This window comes from Arvicola amphibius, chromosome X (assembly GCF_903992535.2).
Source record: "Arvicola amphibius chromosome X, mArvAmp1.2, whole genome shotgun sequence".
NCBI classification, from domain to species: Eukaryota; Metazoa; Chordata; class Mammalia; order Rodentia; family Cricetidae; genus Arvicola; species Arvicola amphibius.
Genome location: NC_052065.1, coordinates 353,637 through 370,984, shown reverse-complemented (window position 1 = coordinate 370,984; position 17,348 = coordinate 353,637). Strand labels below are relative to the sequence as shown.

Genomic DNA, 17,348 nt, shown 5'->3' with positions numbered 1-17,348 from the left:
ATTTTATTGCTGTAAAGAGACACCATGACCATGGCAACTCTCATTTAATTGGGGCTTGCTTACAGTTTCAGAAGTTTAGTCCATTGTCATCATGGCAGGAAGCTGGTCGCACGCAGGCAAACATGGTGCTGGAGAAGTCTACATCCAGATAGATCTTCAGGCAGCAGGAAGAGAAGCCGCTGGGCCTGACTTGGGCTTTTGAAGCCTTCAAACCCACCTCCCAGTGACACTTCCTCAGACAAGGCCACATATACTCCAAAAAGACCACACCTCCTAATCCTTCTCAAGCAGTACCGTTTCCTGATGACTAAGCATTCAAATATATGAACCTTTGGGGGCCATCCTTATTCAAATGTTCCCATACTGACCTGTTTCATACATGTTGACTGGGTCAAACCCCAGTGTAGCCCTGGTCTGCTTGGAATGGGGAATCCATGTGCAAGGCTCCAGGTATTCGTCTTTGAATGTAGTGGCTATTACATAAGGCAGTTATGGAGGCGGTTCTGAGGTGGTTCTGAAGCGGCAATGCCAGATGGTTCTGGGAAGTGGGCAGGTCGAGGCTCAGTGTTGCATCTGTAGAGTTTATTGAGGTTATTGTTTTAACACAGCAGATGTAGAAGGCTCCTTTGGTGATTCACATGGTTCTAATCTAGGGCCTCTTTTTCTCATTTATGTTGTCATATTTAAGAAGTCCTAGTGTCTGTGTAGAGACATATGCTCAGGCTTTGACTTTTCCTAGTTGGTCCAGCTATAACTACCATCTTGGTTATTGATTAAGTAAAACATATGGTGACCATGTGATACATCATCCAAATATAGACAATTCTGAAATAGAATCACTATTAATAATGATCTTCTGTCATTAGTGCCAGCTTCTGAAATGGCAAGACTTAGTAAAATCTTCCTAGTCCCTTCCATCTGTATTAGTTCATCAGTCTACAGTATGAAAAAAAATATTGTCTTTCTAGTAAGCTGACTTAAATTTTTCCCTCAAAGGATGTATGTAAAGGAAAGATGGTGTTCAGAGTCACTACCCTTCCAACTTGCAGAATACTGAGGACATGTGTTTTTAAACTAAACTTGCTTGCTAAAATTTGAGATGAATCCATACACACCAAATGACTATTCTTTATGTACAGGACTTTAAGTTGTAGAGGAGACAAAACAGACCCTACTGGGTCTAGAGAGATATAGCTCAGTGGCTAGAAACACTTCCTGCTCTTCCAGAGGACCTAGTTCAACACCGTCCATAACTGCAATTCCATGACATCTGACACCTGCTCTGACCTCTCTGGGTACCAGGCATACATTTGGTGTACATATACATACATGCAGGCTCATGAATGCAAAATAAAACCTATGAACAAAATAACTACAGAGACGGAGAAAGAAAAAAGATAGACACTTGTTTTATTCTAGCCAGAACAGTAGAGAGGACATTTGCTATCAGGAAAGAAATGACATCACCTTTGCTGTATCCGCTTGGTCAAAGCCACTTAAGTCAGTAGGTTCTTATCTTAGAGGAGAAGATTCATTTAGTCACTGTCTTCACATAGATGAGGGAGGAGCAGGCACAGGGAAGAGTCTATTCAGGGTAACCAGAGATACTGCAATTGAAGTTTGATGCCTCTAATTTGCATCTTGTAATGATCATGTTGCTAGACTGGAACGTTAGTCATAATTTGCTCATTATGGTTTTTCCTTCCAAAATTCCCAACCCAAATTTATGTAAATGTTTTAATGCTAGATGTTTCAAAATTATTTCCCAAGAAATCCGGAACTTTTTATGCACCCACCAGCTATTGTTGATAATCTTAAATCCATTGTCTCATAAGTATGCCTTTTTTTGCAAAAAATTGCTAGACATTTGTGTAATAAATGGGAATATAGATTATTTAAACATCATCCTGGAATATAATGTTATTGTGTAGTGTAATCTTGTTATTAGGTATACTTTTCTAAAGCATTATTAGATTGTGAAAACCAAGCTTTGGGTTTTACTGTATATGGGATTCTGTTGTAAGAAGCCACTTGTTTGTTACTGGCTGCTCAGCCCCGAAATAACCACACAGAAACTGTATTAATTAAATCACTGCTTGGTCATTCACTTAAGCATATTGGTAGCTAGCTCATATCTAGAATTAACCCATCTCCATTAATCTGTGTATTGCCACATGGCTGTGACTTTACTGGCAAGATTCTGGCTTGTCTGTTCCCAGCTGCAGCTACATGAAGTCTCCTGACTCTGCCCTCTTTCTCCCAGCATTAGTTTAGTTTTACCCTCTTCATTCTATTCTGCTAAGCCATTGGCTGAAGCAGCTTCTTTATTCATTAACCAATAAAAGCAACATATACAGAAGACCTTCCCACACCAGAATCCAGACATTTTTTGATGCTGAAAATTTCAGTCTTGGATGCCAGGTGTGGTGTCTCATGCCTGAAACTTCACAATTCAGAGGTAGAAACAGCAAGAATGCTGCAAGTGGTAGGCCAGTGCTGGTTCACATGGTCAATCAGAACCACAGAAGGAGAACCTATCTCAAAGGAAAAGAAAGGAAACAAATCAGCAATGGGTGTTTGGCTCAGTTAATATGCCTAGCATGCAGCCAACTCTGGGTTTGTTCCCCAGCACTCCATAAAGATATGGTAGCACATGTCTATAATAATGCTGGAGCTTAATTGACGGCAGGTGATAAGGAATTCCAGATTCTCCCTGGCTGCTTAGAGAGTTCAAGGATACCCTGAGCCACATAGTGTGAATCAGCTTCAAAAGAACAACAAAGGTTCTTCAGCTGGGGGTACAGTTAAGTGGTAGAACAGTTTCCTAGAACATGCGGAGCCCCAAGTTTAATCTCTAGTACTGTAATAAAAAATTGTAAAAATAGATAAACAAAAAAATTAAAAAAATTTTTTCTTGCTTTCATTTATTATTACTTATAGCAAGTTGAAGGCAATGGCAAAAGACCTTGATCTAGCCACATTATGGATTACCAAGCGAATTTTAAAAATGATATTATTGATATTTTCCTGCCAGGGAAGGGAGATACCATGATCATGAAGGTGGTTTTCCCAGCGTGAGGCTTCTCCATGGATGTGCTGGCCCCTGTGATTTCCCCAAAGGTGGGAAACTCATAGTAGAGGACTGCATTCTCACTCTCCCCTTAAAAAAATAAAAAAATACAGAACTGATATACTTATTGGCACCAAAATGTGATTGCAAGATACAGCAGTGTATTTGTGCAAACCCCAGGGACAGGCAGGCAGTTTCTGCAGTAAACCAGGCTGCCGTGATCTGCATTGTAGCCACTCAGATTTTGTTTGCTTAACTGTTTTTTGGTCTTGCCCAGTTAGCCAGGATTGAGGGTTATTGAAAGAACTGCCCCTTTTGTTTATTAAACCTAGCTTGTTCCTACTTCAGAATGTTTTCTTTCTGGGACCTGTGCATGAAAGTTTATACATGCATAAAAAGTCTAGAAGCAGAGTTTCTGATAGTCTGTCTTTACTGTTGAATAAGCACCTCATTGTCTTCCCTTGGTAGACTCCTGAGAAACCAAACTAAAGTCTGTGGTTCCCATCCTCCTGGTACAAAGTTGTGTTCACTGGCAGCCTTTATAAAGTGCCTTCTTGTTGGCTTCAGCTTCATTTCCCTGCTGTGGTTCCCTTCTGTTTGCTGTGGTCCATCTTATTATTTCATTTTTGCTATTTTGCTATTTTGCTATTTTGTATGCCATGATCATTTCCCCCCTTTTTTCCTGGGTGCAGAAAGATAAGGATTTCACTGGCTGAGACCATTGTGGTTTCTTGGAGGTTGTTAGCTGGCAGTAGCATTTGAATAGCTGCATGCATCCTATTTTAATCTCACTTCCTGTGGAAGTGCCTCAGGGACACAGTGTATTTCTAAATTTAGTGTGATGGATACTGAATCACACACAGTTTCTGCCAGACCCTAGGCAAAGCCTTGGAGGTCGTTTAGGTCTGCACATGAATGATAAGTTCTTCAAAAGTAGTTTTTACAAGAAAGATTCTTAGTGACTAACAGAGCACCCAAATCATTGAATTTTAATGCAATTAAATGGGTCTTGGGGGCTGGAGAGATGGCTCAGAGGTTAAGAGCACACTGTTGCTCTTGCAGAGGACCTAAGTTTAATTCCAGGCACCATGTCAGATGGCTCACACACAGTTCTAACTTGACGGAATCTGATGCTCTTCTGACCTGTAGTGTTTATACACACACAAAAAAAAAATAAAATAAATTTTTTGGAGGCATTAGATTACATACACTTCAGTTATTTTCTGTCTCCTTACCTGTTAGAGGGTGATATTTCTCTAAACACCATTGAAATTTGTACATTAAATAGGCTTTATGAAGTTTACAGAAAAGCAGAAAATAAAAGTGAGATATTAGAACTAAAATAGTTCACAGAAACTGGATGGCTTGGTGGGTCAAGTGTTGTAGTTCAGATCACCAGCACCCATGTAAATGGTGGCTATGTTAGCATAACATGCATCTGTAACTCTGGGGGTCAGAGACACATAGACACTGGGGACTTGCTGGTCAGGCAGTCTTGCCCAATTGGTGAGCTGCAAGTTCACTTAGAAACTCTCCAAACAAACACAGAGAACAATAGATGAAGACACCTGATATAGACTCTGACACACATACATACACCCTACACCCCACGCCCCATGCCCCAAAAGCAAAGAAAGAGCCACAAGTTCTTCGGTGTTTCCATTGAGATAAATACAAGGAATTAGTACAGAAATAACTTTTTCTTGATGTAAGAAGGGAAAGTTTGGAGTAATATACTTTATCGATTCTTCAGTATCCTTGATACTTCTTTTTAAAAAACCTTTTAAAATGATAGCTAGTAATGATGTCTTTCAATTGCTTGCTTAGTTATTTATTTTACCACACAGCCTATTTGTTTGTTTTGGCACACAGTCTTGCTCCGCATTCCAGGCTGCCCTCAAACTAGCCATCCTCCTGCTTCTACCTATTGAGTGGTGAGGTGACAGGTGTGTGCTACCAGTTTGGCCAGCTGATGATATTGATGAGCTAGGAGGAGTAACACTATGCGTTTTCAATATATCTTTATCTCTCACAGCACCTGGATACTATAGGTGCCCCTCATTGTGTTTTAAGAAGAAATAGGTGATGAGAGCCACCCCCCCCCCCACACCAGGTTTTTGTTTGAGTAACCTAGTGCTGATTGACAAGGCTGAAAATTCTTCATACACTCAATGGAGTTCAATTCCAAAACCAACTTTAGGTATAGAGCATTCTCTGCATGCCACACAAGATTCTCTAGGCTCTTTAGTGAATGTGGTAGAAGCTATCCTTCAGGAAGTCATTTACTCTATATAGGCAAGGAATAGAAGGCCCTGAGCACGCTGGACCCTGGGATGTTAAGATAGCTGGTTTTGTGTTAGCTTCTCTGACCTGGATCTGTGCTCTTAATTCCTAGAGAAAATAGAGTCATAAAAACTGTCTACTTCATACCCAGAGACAAAGACTCAGAGACCGTAGTGCTCCTTGCGGGTCCTTTTCAGTTTTGAATCAAGGAACCAAAAGGGTGTATTCTACAAAGAATAAATCTGGCAAGACAGCCCTGGACTCTACATAAGAAGCATAGGGTTTGGTAATGGGTGTGAAGGACAGAGGTGATGACTGTGCTGCAGGTCTGAACAGGGTAAGTAAGTTCTCTCCAAGGGTGTGAGACTAGGCAATGGGAAACCTGTTAGGAGACCTGCTTAGTTACCCTGGACAAAGAATGAAGGGTGGGTGGGTCTAGACATACGCCATTCATAAAACTGGAGAGCACAGATTGCAAAGCTGTGGATGAAGCCAATCTGCCAGTCTGCTGATCATAGGAAATCATTGCCTGTGTTCATTTTTCTCCCTACCTTCCTCAGATAATAACTGCATGTTTGTGTCCTTTTAGCCCCTCACACAGTCCACAGTGGAATGTACCACTCCAGTAGAATTAAAATAGTTGCTCCTTCTCCTGTGCGTGGGGCACTTAGCTTAAGGTCTCTAGTAGATTCCTAATAAAGCTTGTATTACATTTTATTTTTCTTATGCAGCTACATATGTGTAAGAAAATGGAATGTATGTTACCACAGTAAGAGTTTAACAATAATACAACAGTTGTAACAGTATACTATAATAAGAGCTACATGAATGTGAATTTCCCTTATGATATCATTATGTGGTACCCACTGTTCTTGTGATGCCTTTGTAATGAAGTGAAATGAGGTGGGTAAGTAAGTTTAGCATGAACATTATTATTAAGTAAAATAAGAAATATTTGATTACATGAGTATTGTAGTGCTATATATGACAAGCTGTATAATAATGGATGTCCTCTAATTGACCAATGTGGGGGCGCATGTATAGTGTAGATGTGCCGAACTAAGGGATGAATCTTACTTTGGATGAGACAGGGGGACAGCACAAGAATCCATACAAATCATAGTTGTATGCCATTTATAACAAAGAAATTGTTTAGTTGCAGAATTTTGCACTTAATATTTTTAGACCACATACAGCTGAAACTAACATCTCAGATAAGGGAGAACTGCTGTATGTGATTATAGGATTTGTAACAGCGACCCTACTTTTCTACCATTCTACATTAAGAACATTTTCATATTCAATTGTAGTAACCACTGTGGAGACTATACTCATGCATGCGTGTGACGCACACACCCATGTGGAGAGACACCATACATATATAATCAGAATAAATAAGAATGCAGTCCACTACAGTGTGGCTGCTGTGTCAGTACCAGTTATAGCTTGAGGTCTGCCCTCAGTGGCTTACTTCGGCCAGGACTCAGTTCTTAAAAGTCTCATAGCTTTTCCAAACAGTGCTACCAGCTGGAGACCAAGTATTTAAATACGTCAGCAGGTATCTTGGAGCTGACTTTGCCAGCTGCAGATGTTTCAAAGCTGCTGGCCATGAATTCTTTCATCCTACACTGGCTGGGCATGCAGCTACTTTGTTTATCTATATCTAAATGGCTCTGGTTCCCTGCCTGGGGTTAGAGGAAGGCAACACACCAAGAAGTTAGAATCCTCAGTTTCCCTTTCTCTTTGTCCTTGCCCCATCGGCCATGAAGGCCCTTTAGGTTTTCCCTGGGCTGAGAATATGTAGACATGAAAACAAGACTGTTCTACATGCAAAAGACACAGAGGATAAGTGAGAATTGCTGCTGTTCTCTGAGATACCACAGGAAGCTCACAGTTCAGTGGACATGGTTCAGCAGTAGGGATCATGCATGGTGGACATACTTACTCATAGTCATGGCTTCTTAGCCCTACCCACATTGGAAACTAATGTAGGGATTGCAAGCTCAGCTTGCACTGGAGTGTGTCTTGAGGTGTTACCTGTGCTGGTATAGATATGAGCTCTCTGGAAGTCAGTTGACCATGGTTCTTTATATGCATGTGTGTGTTTGAATTTGTCCACAGAACTATTTGTCACTGGAAACTAGGTACTTCACATGTTCTGACAATCCTCCTCTCTTGCCTGTGCCCAGTGAGAGCTATCTCTTCCACCTTATGCTTTCCCTACCTTATGCTCTTAGACCAGAAAATTCTAAACAGACTGTATATGTCCTTTAGGGATGCTTTCTGTATCTGGGAAACAGCTGTTTTAATTGGCACAGTCAGGGTGACTATGTAGGCTACTATGCAGCTCAAACTAGTCTAATTCCTGGGATTAAAGTTGTGTACTACTGCATTCTGCCCATTTAAAATTATTTTAGTCTTACCTTGAGTTGAAAGATCTTCAGCTTCAGTTTTCACTTGGTGTTCTTTTGGATGACAGAGGAGGTTGTTAGCATTGAGAACATTCCTGGGGGGATTTCTGTAACTGAGAAATGTCATTTACAGGCTGCTCCTGAGCATTCTGAGATCAGTTTGTGTGGAACTGTCTCTCTGTGTACTTTATGCAGAGGTATAGTCATAAATTCATCAGTGACAGCTTCCTGCCACCTTATGTGGTTCTTAGTCAAGCTACAGAATGCTCCTATGGTATAGTTGAGGAGCTCTTCAGGGGGTATGTGCAAAGGAATGCGTCCTTAGATTTTGCTGGGTGGGCATCCATAGAGTTCATGCACTGGAAGCAACCTAGTTGTGATACTAACTAGGTATAAAAGTGTATGGGGTCACTGTCTTATATGTGGTCCTTTGTTGACTAAAGCGTCTACATGCAGACTGACTAGATTTAACTAAATCACCTCTGTCTAGTAATAAGATGTTGACAATAATATACTTCAGCGTGTATTGGTTGATATTTTTACCTTACTTTGGCTATTACTCATTGACAGGTAATTGAAGATAGACCAGAAGTCTGAAAGAAAAGGATTTGCCTCCGTTTACTTCTGAGTAAGTGAAATGGTAAAACGGTTTCTTACTATGTAGTGAATTAACATGTCAGTCTTCCTGTGTTTCCTGAGCTTAAAAAAAAATAAATGTAACAATGTTTGCTTTCTGCACTGGAAATGGTGATTTACCAACATTTGTTGCAATTGGCTGATTTTACTAGCAAATGGTTGAGAAGGAAAGAAGGATGAGCAATATCAGCAGTAGTTCATAACAAACGGCTTTCACATTTTTTTCTTAGATGTGCTGGACCTGGAACCCTGGACCTTTTATATGCTAGCAAGGTACCAAGCTGCACTCCTAAACACATAAAACCTTTAGTTTAGCTTTAGGAAGTTGAAGATTTATGCCTTTTTAAAAAATTTTTGCAGTACTGGGATTGACAGTCTTGTGTATGCTGTAGGTGCTTTGCCACCAAGCTACACCGTCAGTCCTGTATCAATTTTAGAAAACAAACATGGAGAGTGACCACAGTGTGTGTACTTTTCAGTGGAGCATAGCTGCTGATCTCTTCTGCCATGTACATTTGAAGTTCTTATTTTACCCTGACTTTTAAAAACAAATTGAAAGCACTTGGCTCTGATTTCTATATCCCAGGCTTTCAGATGCTCCTCATGAAATTAGTGTGGAAGTGAACTAAGCCTTGAAAGTCTGTGTATGTCAGCCAGATTTTTCCATAAACATCTTTTGGCCAGATTCTGAGGTAGCATGGTTAGCATTTTTCATCAGTGCTGGTATGGGTTGTTTATCAAAAGCAGAAGGAGGCAGCCTCTGGTAGAATGGGACCTCTGGAAGCTGATGTGTTCATTGTCTTCCTTTGTCACTTAGTTTCCATTGAAAGCATGTGTTATAGACACTTTTAAGAAAGGTTTCATTGCTGGCAGTCCTTGACCTGTTAGTTCTGTCTTGTAGAGAGCACAGAGTTATGTGATGTAGATTTGAGTTTATTTGGAGTAGGAGCCACAGGGTGTGAGTGCAGGGTATGTCTGGGTGTGTGCCTTTTGCTAAGCACTTCCCACCTAACATTTGTTGGTTCTTGGTAGCAGCTTTTCTGAGATGAGATCGTACACCCATTTGATGCACGCAGTTTAGTGATTTTTACTATATTCAAGAAATCATATCCCCACCATCATGTTTACAATATTTTACCAATTCCTAAAGAAACTCTGTTACCAGTCTCGCCCCAGCTCATAAGTACCATACACCTAACTTTCTGTTTGTGCATTTGCCTAGCCTTTTGTGTGTGCTGGTTTCCACTCGAAGACAGTTTTCAAGGACTAAAGTGTGTTTTGGTATCTGTGTTTCATTTCTTAGTAGCCTCAAATGCTATTCCGTCATCTGCTCATTCATGCACCACACAGTCATTTTTGAAACTTTCTCTTTTCTTCCTGTGGTGATGAATACCACATTCAGGGCATTGCACATGCTTGGTCAGCAGTCTACCAATGAACTGTGTTCTCCAAGCCTTTTTATTTTTCTTATTAATAAGGCATAAGGTCTCTCTGTGTTGCTCAGCCGATCTCTAACTCACATTCATGCTTTACCCTCTGGAGTGCAGGTATGTACCACCATGCTGCTCAAAACCTTTTATTTTGAAACCTGAGAAAACTCACCAGCGTGTTACAAACATATTACTGTGATTTCCTGTCCTTCACCTTTTCTAGTAGTAGTCACATTGTCCTATTGTCCTACAAGACAATCTGTCAGTATATGAACCTTTGAGTGTACATTTATGAAAGAGAGAGACACAGAGAGAAATATGTGCGCGCACATGCGAGTGCACACACACAGAGGGGGCAGATTCTTACAATATACAGTACTTCAGGAAGGAGTGACATGTCCTTAGATCCCCTAATGTGCATGCTCTCAGTATAACTGTACATTGGGAAAATAATCACCATACTATATTAGTTCATTCAGGTTGAACTAAAATCCTCCCCTCCAAATACATACCCTTTTTCCTCATTAGAATACATATGGGCATTTAAAAACAATAATAAAATAAGCTAAAATAATAAACCGGAGTAGTATAAAACAGACTGAGAAAAGAAAATGAGCCCAAACAAAAGTACAAGAATCACCTAAACGCGTGTGCACGTGTGTGCTCACACACACGTGTTGGCCTGAAATCCCATAAAAACACAACACAGGAAACCATAATATATACTCAAAAGACTTGTACGGAGGTAAAAAGATAATGCCCAGTCAAAGCATTATGATACAAGCAGGGAACCTCCAAAAATACCATTGAATTTGTTTTGTATTGGGGCTTGCCTTTCAGTGTGGTTTATATACTCAGTGAGATGCAGTTGGACAAAATTAATTTTCCTTTGCAAGTAGTTATCAATTGGAGACAGCTTCTAGGTTAGGCATTGGGAATTTGCATCCACTTCTCTCAGTTCTAAGGATGCCATCTGATGCAGACCCCTGTATGCTCAGTGCATGCTCAAACTCTGAGTTTGTATATCTGTTGATCCTGTTAAGTGTTTGGAAGAAACTGTTTTTGGTGTCTTCCTCCTCCCTAGTTCTTACTAGTCTTTTTGCCTCCTCTTCCGTACCATTCCCTGATCCCTGAGGGGAGGAATTTGATGGCGACATCTCGTTTAGGGCTGAGTATTCTAAGGTATCTCACTCTCTGCATAATGTCTGGCTATGGGTCTCTGTATTTGTTCCCATCTGCTGTAGGAGGAAGATTGCCTGTTGATGACTGAGCAAGGCACTGATGTGTGTGTTCAGCAGAATACCATTAGGAGTCATTTCACTGTTATGTTTCTTTTAGCAGAACAGTAACATTTGGTTTTTCACCAGGTCCCTGGTCTCAGGTTCTTGGCCACCCAAGCAGCATTGGATGTAGGTTCCATCTCATGGTGTGGATCTTAAATTCAATTAGTTATTGGTTGGGTACTCCCACAGCTTTTCATTACGAGCACACCAGAGTATCTTGCAGGCAAGTCACTACTGTAGATCAAAGGGTTTGTACCTGGGTTGGTGTTTTACCTTTCTCCTCTGGTTGTGTGCAGAGTAACTTTCAGTAACATGAACATTAGTCAGTAGAGGTGAAGGCCCTATGTATGCACCAGCTTGAATTTCCATATTCAGTGAGTTATGTAGGTGCTGTCTTCAACAATAGGGGTTTTGCATCAGTCTGTGGAAAGCAACCAACAGCCTTGGCAATTGCCTGCATTGTGTGGGATGTCCATGGAGCCTCATTGGCCAAGAACTATATTAGACATCCATTACTGGCATAGAGGTTTCATTTGGTGTGAGAAATGTCTAGTTGGGATTTTGTCTCTCCCGTTATTTTGTGATTCCATTTAGATTACTTTCACATACATATATATTTTAAGAAGCTTCTACTGTATTTGGTTTCCATATGAGCCCTCAAATGGTCATTAGTTTAAGCTATCTCTCCCCATATTCCCTTTCTTGTCCCCTCTTCTCTCCCTTCCCCATTTGACGTTCTCCTACACCCTGCCCCCATTTATTCGTAACTATCCTATTTTCCTTTCCTAGAGAAATTCATCCCTCCCCTCTAGTCCTTTATTCTTAAAACTAACCGCTGTGGGCCTATGGATTGTAGTTTACTTATTGAAGACTTAAGAGCTAACATTCACATATAAATGAATACACAGCATTTTTGTCTTTTCGGGTCTGTGTTACCTCACTCAGGATGATTTTCCCCCAAGCACCAAGTGTTTATGTGTGAATTTCATGATTTCATTTTTTAAAATATTTATTTATTTATTTATTTATTTATTTATTTATTTATTATGTATACAATATTCTGTCTGTGTGTATATCTGCAGGCCAGAAGAGGGCACCAGACCCCCTTACAGATGGTCGTGAGCCACCATGTGGTTGCTGGGATTTGAACTCAGGACCTTTGGAAGAGCAGGCAATGCTCTTAACCTCTGAGCCATCTCTCCAGCCCCCTCATGATTTCATTTTTAATGGCCGTGTAATACTCCATCCTGTAATTGTACCACATTTTCTCTATCCATTCTTCTGTTGAGGAACATGTAGGTTATTTCCTATTTCTAGATATTATGAATGAAGCAGCAGTGAGCATAGTTGAGCATGTGTCTCTATGGTAAGATGAAGGATTCTTTGGCTATATGCCCAAGACTGGTTTAGCTGGATCTTGCTTGAGTTAGATGGATTTTCATCTTCCTGAGGAACCACCACATTAATCTTCATAGGGGCTGACTTTACACTCCCACCAGCAATGGAGGAGTGTTCCTCCTAATCCACATCTTCACCAGCATGAGCTCCCTATTTGTTTTATTGATCTTAGTCATTCTGACAGGTGTAAAAGGGAATCTCATAGTTGTTTTAATTTGCATTTCCCTGATGACTAAAGACGTTGAACATTTCTTTAAGTGTTTCTCAGCCATTTGAGTTTCCTATATTGAGAATTCTGTGTTTATCCAAGTATCCCAGTTTTTAATTGGGTTGTTTTTTTGATATCTAGTTCTTTGTCCATTTTGTATATTAGGCCTCTATTGGATGTGTAGTTGGTAAAAACCTTTTCCCATTCTTTAGGCTACCATTTTGAATGGCAGAGTCCTTTGTTGTGTAGAAGCTTCTCAGTTTCATGAGGTCCCATTTATGAATTGTTGATCTTAGTGGCTGTGCTAATGGTGTTCTGTCAGAAAGTCTTTTCCTGTGTGTGTCCATTTTTCTATCTTCTTTTGAGAATGCCTACTAAAGACTATTGCCCATTTAAAATCAGGCCATTTGTGCAAAGACTTACTTCAAAGATAGATCTGTTATGGCTGCACATTTGCCAGGACCCTCTTTTCAGGACTGAGTAACAGTCCCCTGCCTGTCTTCCTTTACTCTGACCCTAATTCAGACATTCCTCTTTCCCACCCCATGTAAGATTACTTCTATGAAGAGCTGTAGACTTTGGCTCTGTGTGGATGAGATGCATGGCTCCTGCAATCAGGGTGATGAGGTTTCATCTTCATGTGAAAGGGTTCTTGATTAGTCTGAAATGTGGTATCTACTTCTTAGCAGGTTACATCTGACTGGAACCCCAGCTTTGTATTTGCATCTGACTCAATTCCAGCCTGTTATCAGTATCTGCAATCCCAGAGGTATTATGTTTATTGGCCAAAGGTTTCACTTTATGTACATTGAATAATTGAGGCAGACTTCTTTGCTATTTTGGTATGGAGCTGTAGAGCATCTCCTGATCTTCATTCACTGTTCCTTTGCCCAGCACAGGATGCCTCCTCTCCCAGGCTGGGGAGATGGTGCAGCCAGAAAAGTGCTTGCTATGCACGCTTTATTCCTAGTACCTGTTTTTGAAAAGCTTCATGAGGCAGAGTGGAACCTGTAATACCAATGCTGGGGTAGGGAAGGACCAGGATGCCTAGAGCTCATGGGCCAGCAACTCTAGCCAGTGGTGAAATCCAGGTTCATCGAGAGACCCTGTGTTAAAGAAAGTGGAGTGTGCTCGAGGAGGACACCCAACACCTGTCTACCTTTGGCCTACACAGGCATGTTCACATGCGCGCACACACACAGAGGAATACACACACAGAATAACCTGCTTTGTAGATAACAGGCAGGGATTTTAGTGTATTAGTTTGTGGTAACCTAGGTTTCATCTAACTCTTGGTTGAGAATGGAGAACACATAGGAAGCAAGTGTGCAGCTCTTAGAAATAATGAAAGTAAGCTGCAGGTGCTGGGGAGATGGCTCGGGATAAAACACATGTGCATACATACATACATACATGAGGACTAGAGTTTGGATAATCATCACCTCATACAAAATAGCTACTGTACAATGGCCCACCTGTAACCCTGGGGTTTGGGAGACAGAGATGGGATCCCACGGAAAGCTAGTTTGCTAGAATAGCCAAATTGGCAAGCTTCAGTTTCAGTGAGAAACTTTGTCTCAGTAAATAAAGTGGGGAGTGATCCAGGAAGACAGCTGACACCTATCCATTACACATACACACAGAGATACACACACAAACACATACATTGGCACACACATGGAAGCATGCGTGTATACCACATAAACATTTTTAAAAAGTGAGATGATCTGTAATACGTTGTGGAGATAATGTCCTTTATGTTATTGTGTTATCTCTGAGTGCTCTGCTGGCTATTTCAAGCACATTCCTGCCTTCTGTTACAGTTATTAACTATAATTATATTCATACATATGTGTATATATGTGTATATATATATATATATAATATATAATTTAGTTGTTGTAAACTAAATAAAATACAGCTTTGCAGTCCCTTTCCTCCTTTGAAAAACTAAAGAGAAATTTTCGTTTGTAAGGGGCATATATCCTCACAGCCGGGTTTTCTGGGTTATCTACTGGGATGCATAGTTACTTATTTTATTTTATATCACTAATTTTAAATATGGCTAAGAATTTAATTTATATTTTTGAAAATATTATGGGCTGCTTTCATGGTTTTGTCTAACAACCTGAATTAAAGGCAACATATTTAATGACAATGGAAGAATGGTATTTACTGTTGTGTAAGCTTCTTTATATCCACTTTAAAGACACTTTCTTTTTCGTACGAGTAATGCTTAATTTATAGTATATATGTGTTCAAAATAGCATGTTTTACCTGCATGTGTCACTTTTTGACTGGATCGTTTTTGCAGATTTATTTACATGAATATTTGTTACTTTGCACTCTGGATATTTGTCTTTGTCAATGAGTGGGGGGAATATATTAATCTTGTGTGACATTCAGATAAGGAGGGAATGGATAGATTTATGGCTTTGCAGTTGAGGCTAGTTGGTGAATTATAAATAAAGAAATTCTGGGAGGGCTGGGGAGATGGGTCAGTCAGTAAGGTATTTAGTGTATGGACATGAAAACCTGAGTTAACCCACATTAAAAAGCAAAAACAAAACCCCAAAAAACTCAGACATTAATTGTAGTGTGAGCTTGTCCCAGCAGTAGAGACCAGTGGACTTTTGGCTTGCTGGATAGCCAACCCGACCTACTTGGGTCCTGTCTTAATAAACAAGTTGGATAGCCATCCTTAGGAATGTCACCTGAGGTTATGCTTTGACACATACCTTTCCTTCTCCATATACAAAACTCTTAGCTGTCTCAGTGAGCCCTAGACTGACCTAATTGGCCACAGACTACATCACAACATGCTGTGTATACCTTGTCTGATAGGTCCTCTCCTTTTTGGTACTATGGAGTTAAATTGGTTTCTTTTTTAGTAAAGAGGAACTGGTGTGATACCTTCTGCTTGTATAAGAATCAAAATCTGTGTGTGAGCTGTCCCAGTTATTCTGTATTCTAAAGATGACTCTGGAATCCTCATACCAAAAGCAATTTCTCAGTTGTGTTTAATCTCTGAGTGCTGAAGAAAGCCTCTTTCCAATCCCTTTCTCCTATAACTTAGGTGAGGGCCCAGGATACCCAGGAGATAAAAGATTGTGTTCCCTTCTGATGCATTCTATTAAATGAAGTCCATACCATTCTTTATAGGCCTCATAACTTCCTGGAAAGACAGCATTGCAGGCAACAAGCAGTGGGGAACATTGCTATGGAGTTACTTCCAGCATGACAGTCTGTTTCATGCTTTTAGAAGGGCCTAAAAATCATCACACGTTTTCTGGTGAGTTCAGCTAGGAAGGTTTCATCTAAGTAATGGATTCACAGATAGGAACTTTGCCTGGAAAGGTTTGATGTCGGAAAGGCAAAAACATGCTGTGTGTTGCATTCTTGTGACCCCAGGAAGGAACTCTTTTGGACAGAGTATGTAGAGTCAGCTTTGGAAATGTTATATCTTCCACTTCCATCATGGATCCTGGAAAAACAACTGAACACCATCCTCCTCTACTAACATTACTAACCTTCACTACAGTAAAGTGTCTCAGGTACCATTGTACCAAATCCCACTGGCCAGCTAGCTAATCTAGCTAACAAATTGGTAAGCTCCAGGTTTAGTGAGATGCCCTGTCAAAAGACAAGGTAGAGAATGATAGAGGGTTTTTTGTTTGTTTGTTTGTTTGTTTTTTTGGTCACACAAAGCAGCACATCATAAATGAAGTATGCAAAGATTTTGAGATAATTACAGCTTTAAACCTATTGCAGGTCTTGCGGCCCCCCCCCCCTTCTTCCTAAAGAGTGGTTTATGGGAGCTGTTTTCATCCCTGGAAGGTAACGGCTTGGATTTAGAAGGTGCTTACCCAGTTAGAATTCAATAAGATGGCCCGAGTGACAGTTAACTGTTCAAGAAAATGGTCTGCGTCACTGATGAGTCTCTGTCTGTTCATGTGCTTGGTGTTTTGTCTCAGAGTTTATTCAGGTGCTATGCAATCCAGGAGAGCAAACTGGGATGGCATTCATTAGAGAAGACTGAGTTTCATGGTAAGATGAAGAGATTCATTTCTGCAGGCCTAGACAGTATGCCTGAAAGAGTGGGGACTCCAGCCCTCTTTTTTTTTCCACTAAAGCCATCATTTTAGATCTGGCTCAGTATTTACCATGCTCATACTTTTAATTAATTACATTTAAATTATATAAAGTTAGAGTGACAAATACCTTCTCTTTTGACTTTCTGCTAATTTTTAAAACTGATTCTTAAAATCATGAGCTCGCCTAATACTGAGCAGTTAGGTTGTAAAAAATTAGATAATTTTAAAAAATGTTATAGATTATTATTGTATAAGTGTGTGATTGTTGGTGCATTTATGCTACGACCTTCATGTAGAAGTTAGAGGACAACTTTTGTAGTTTGTTTTCTCCCTCCACTGTGGGCTCTAGGGATCAAACTTGGCTCATCAGGTTTGAGTAACAAAGATACCCATGATGGCTGGGAAGCAGAGTGGAAGAGGAAGGGCCAAGGTCTTTTTATCTCCTGCACAGGCACCACCCCTCCGTGACCTAAGTTGCTCCTGTACGGGGCTGTGTTTTAAAGGTTCCACTACTTCCTGGTAGTTCTCCCTAGGG

The 17,348-nt window shown here is 40.4% G+C and overlaps 1 protein-coding gene and 1 pseudogene across 10 annotated transcripts in view; both read left to right on the top strand.

The window, feature by feature from the left end:
- The window catches only part of Tbl1x (transducin beta like 1 X-linked), a 169,978-nt gene that overhangs the window by 65,976 nt on the left and 86,654 nt on the right, over positions 1–17,348 (top strand). For all 10 annotated transcript variants that reach the window (XM_038316010.2, XM_038316018.2, XM_038316012.2 and 7 more), the window contains exon 2: positions 8,335–8,392. The gene's annotated coding sequence lies outside the window, so the exon portion shown is untranslated. The remainder of the gene's footprint in view (positions 1–8,334; positions 8,393–17,348) is intronic.
- On the top strand, positions 3,039–3,132 carry LOC119805665 (annotated as a pseudogene).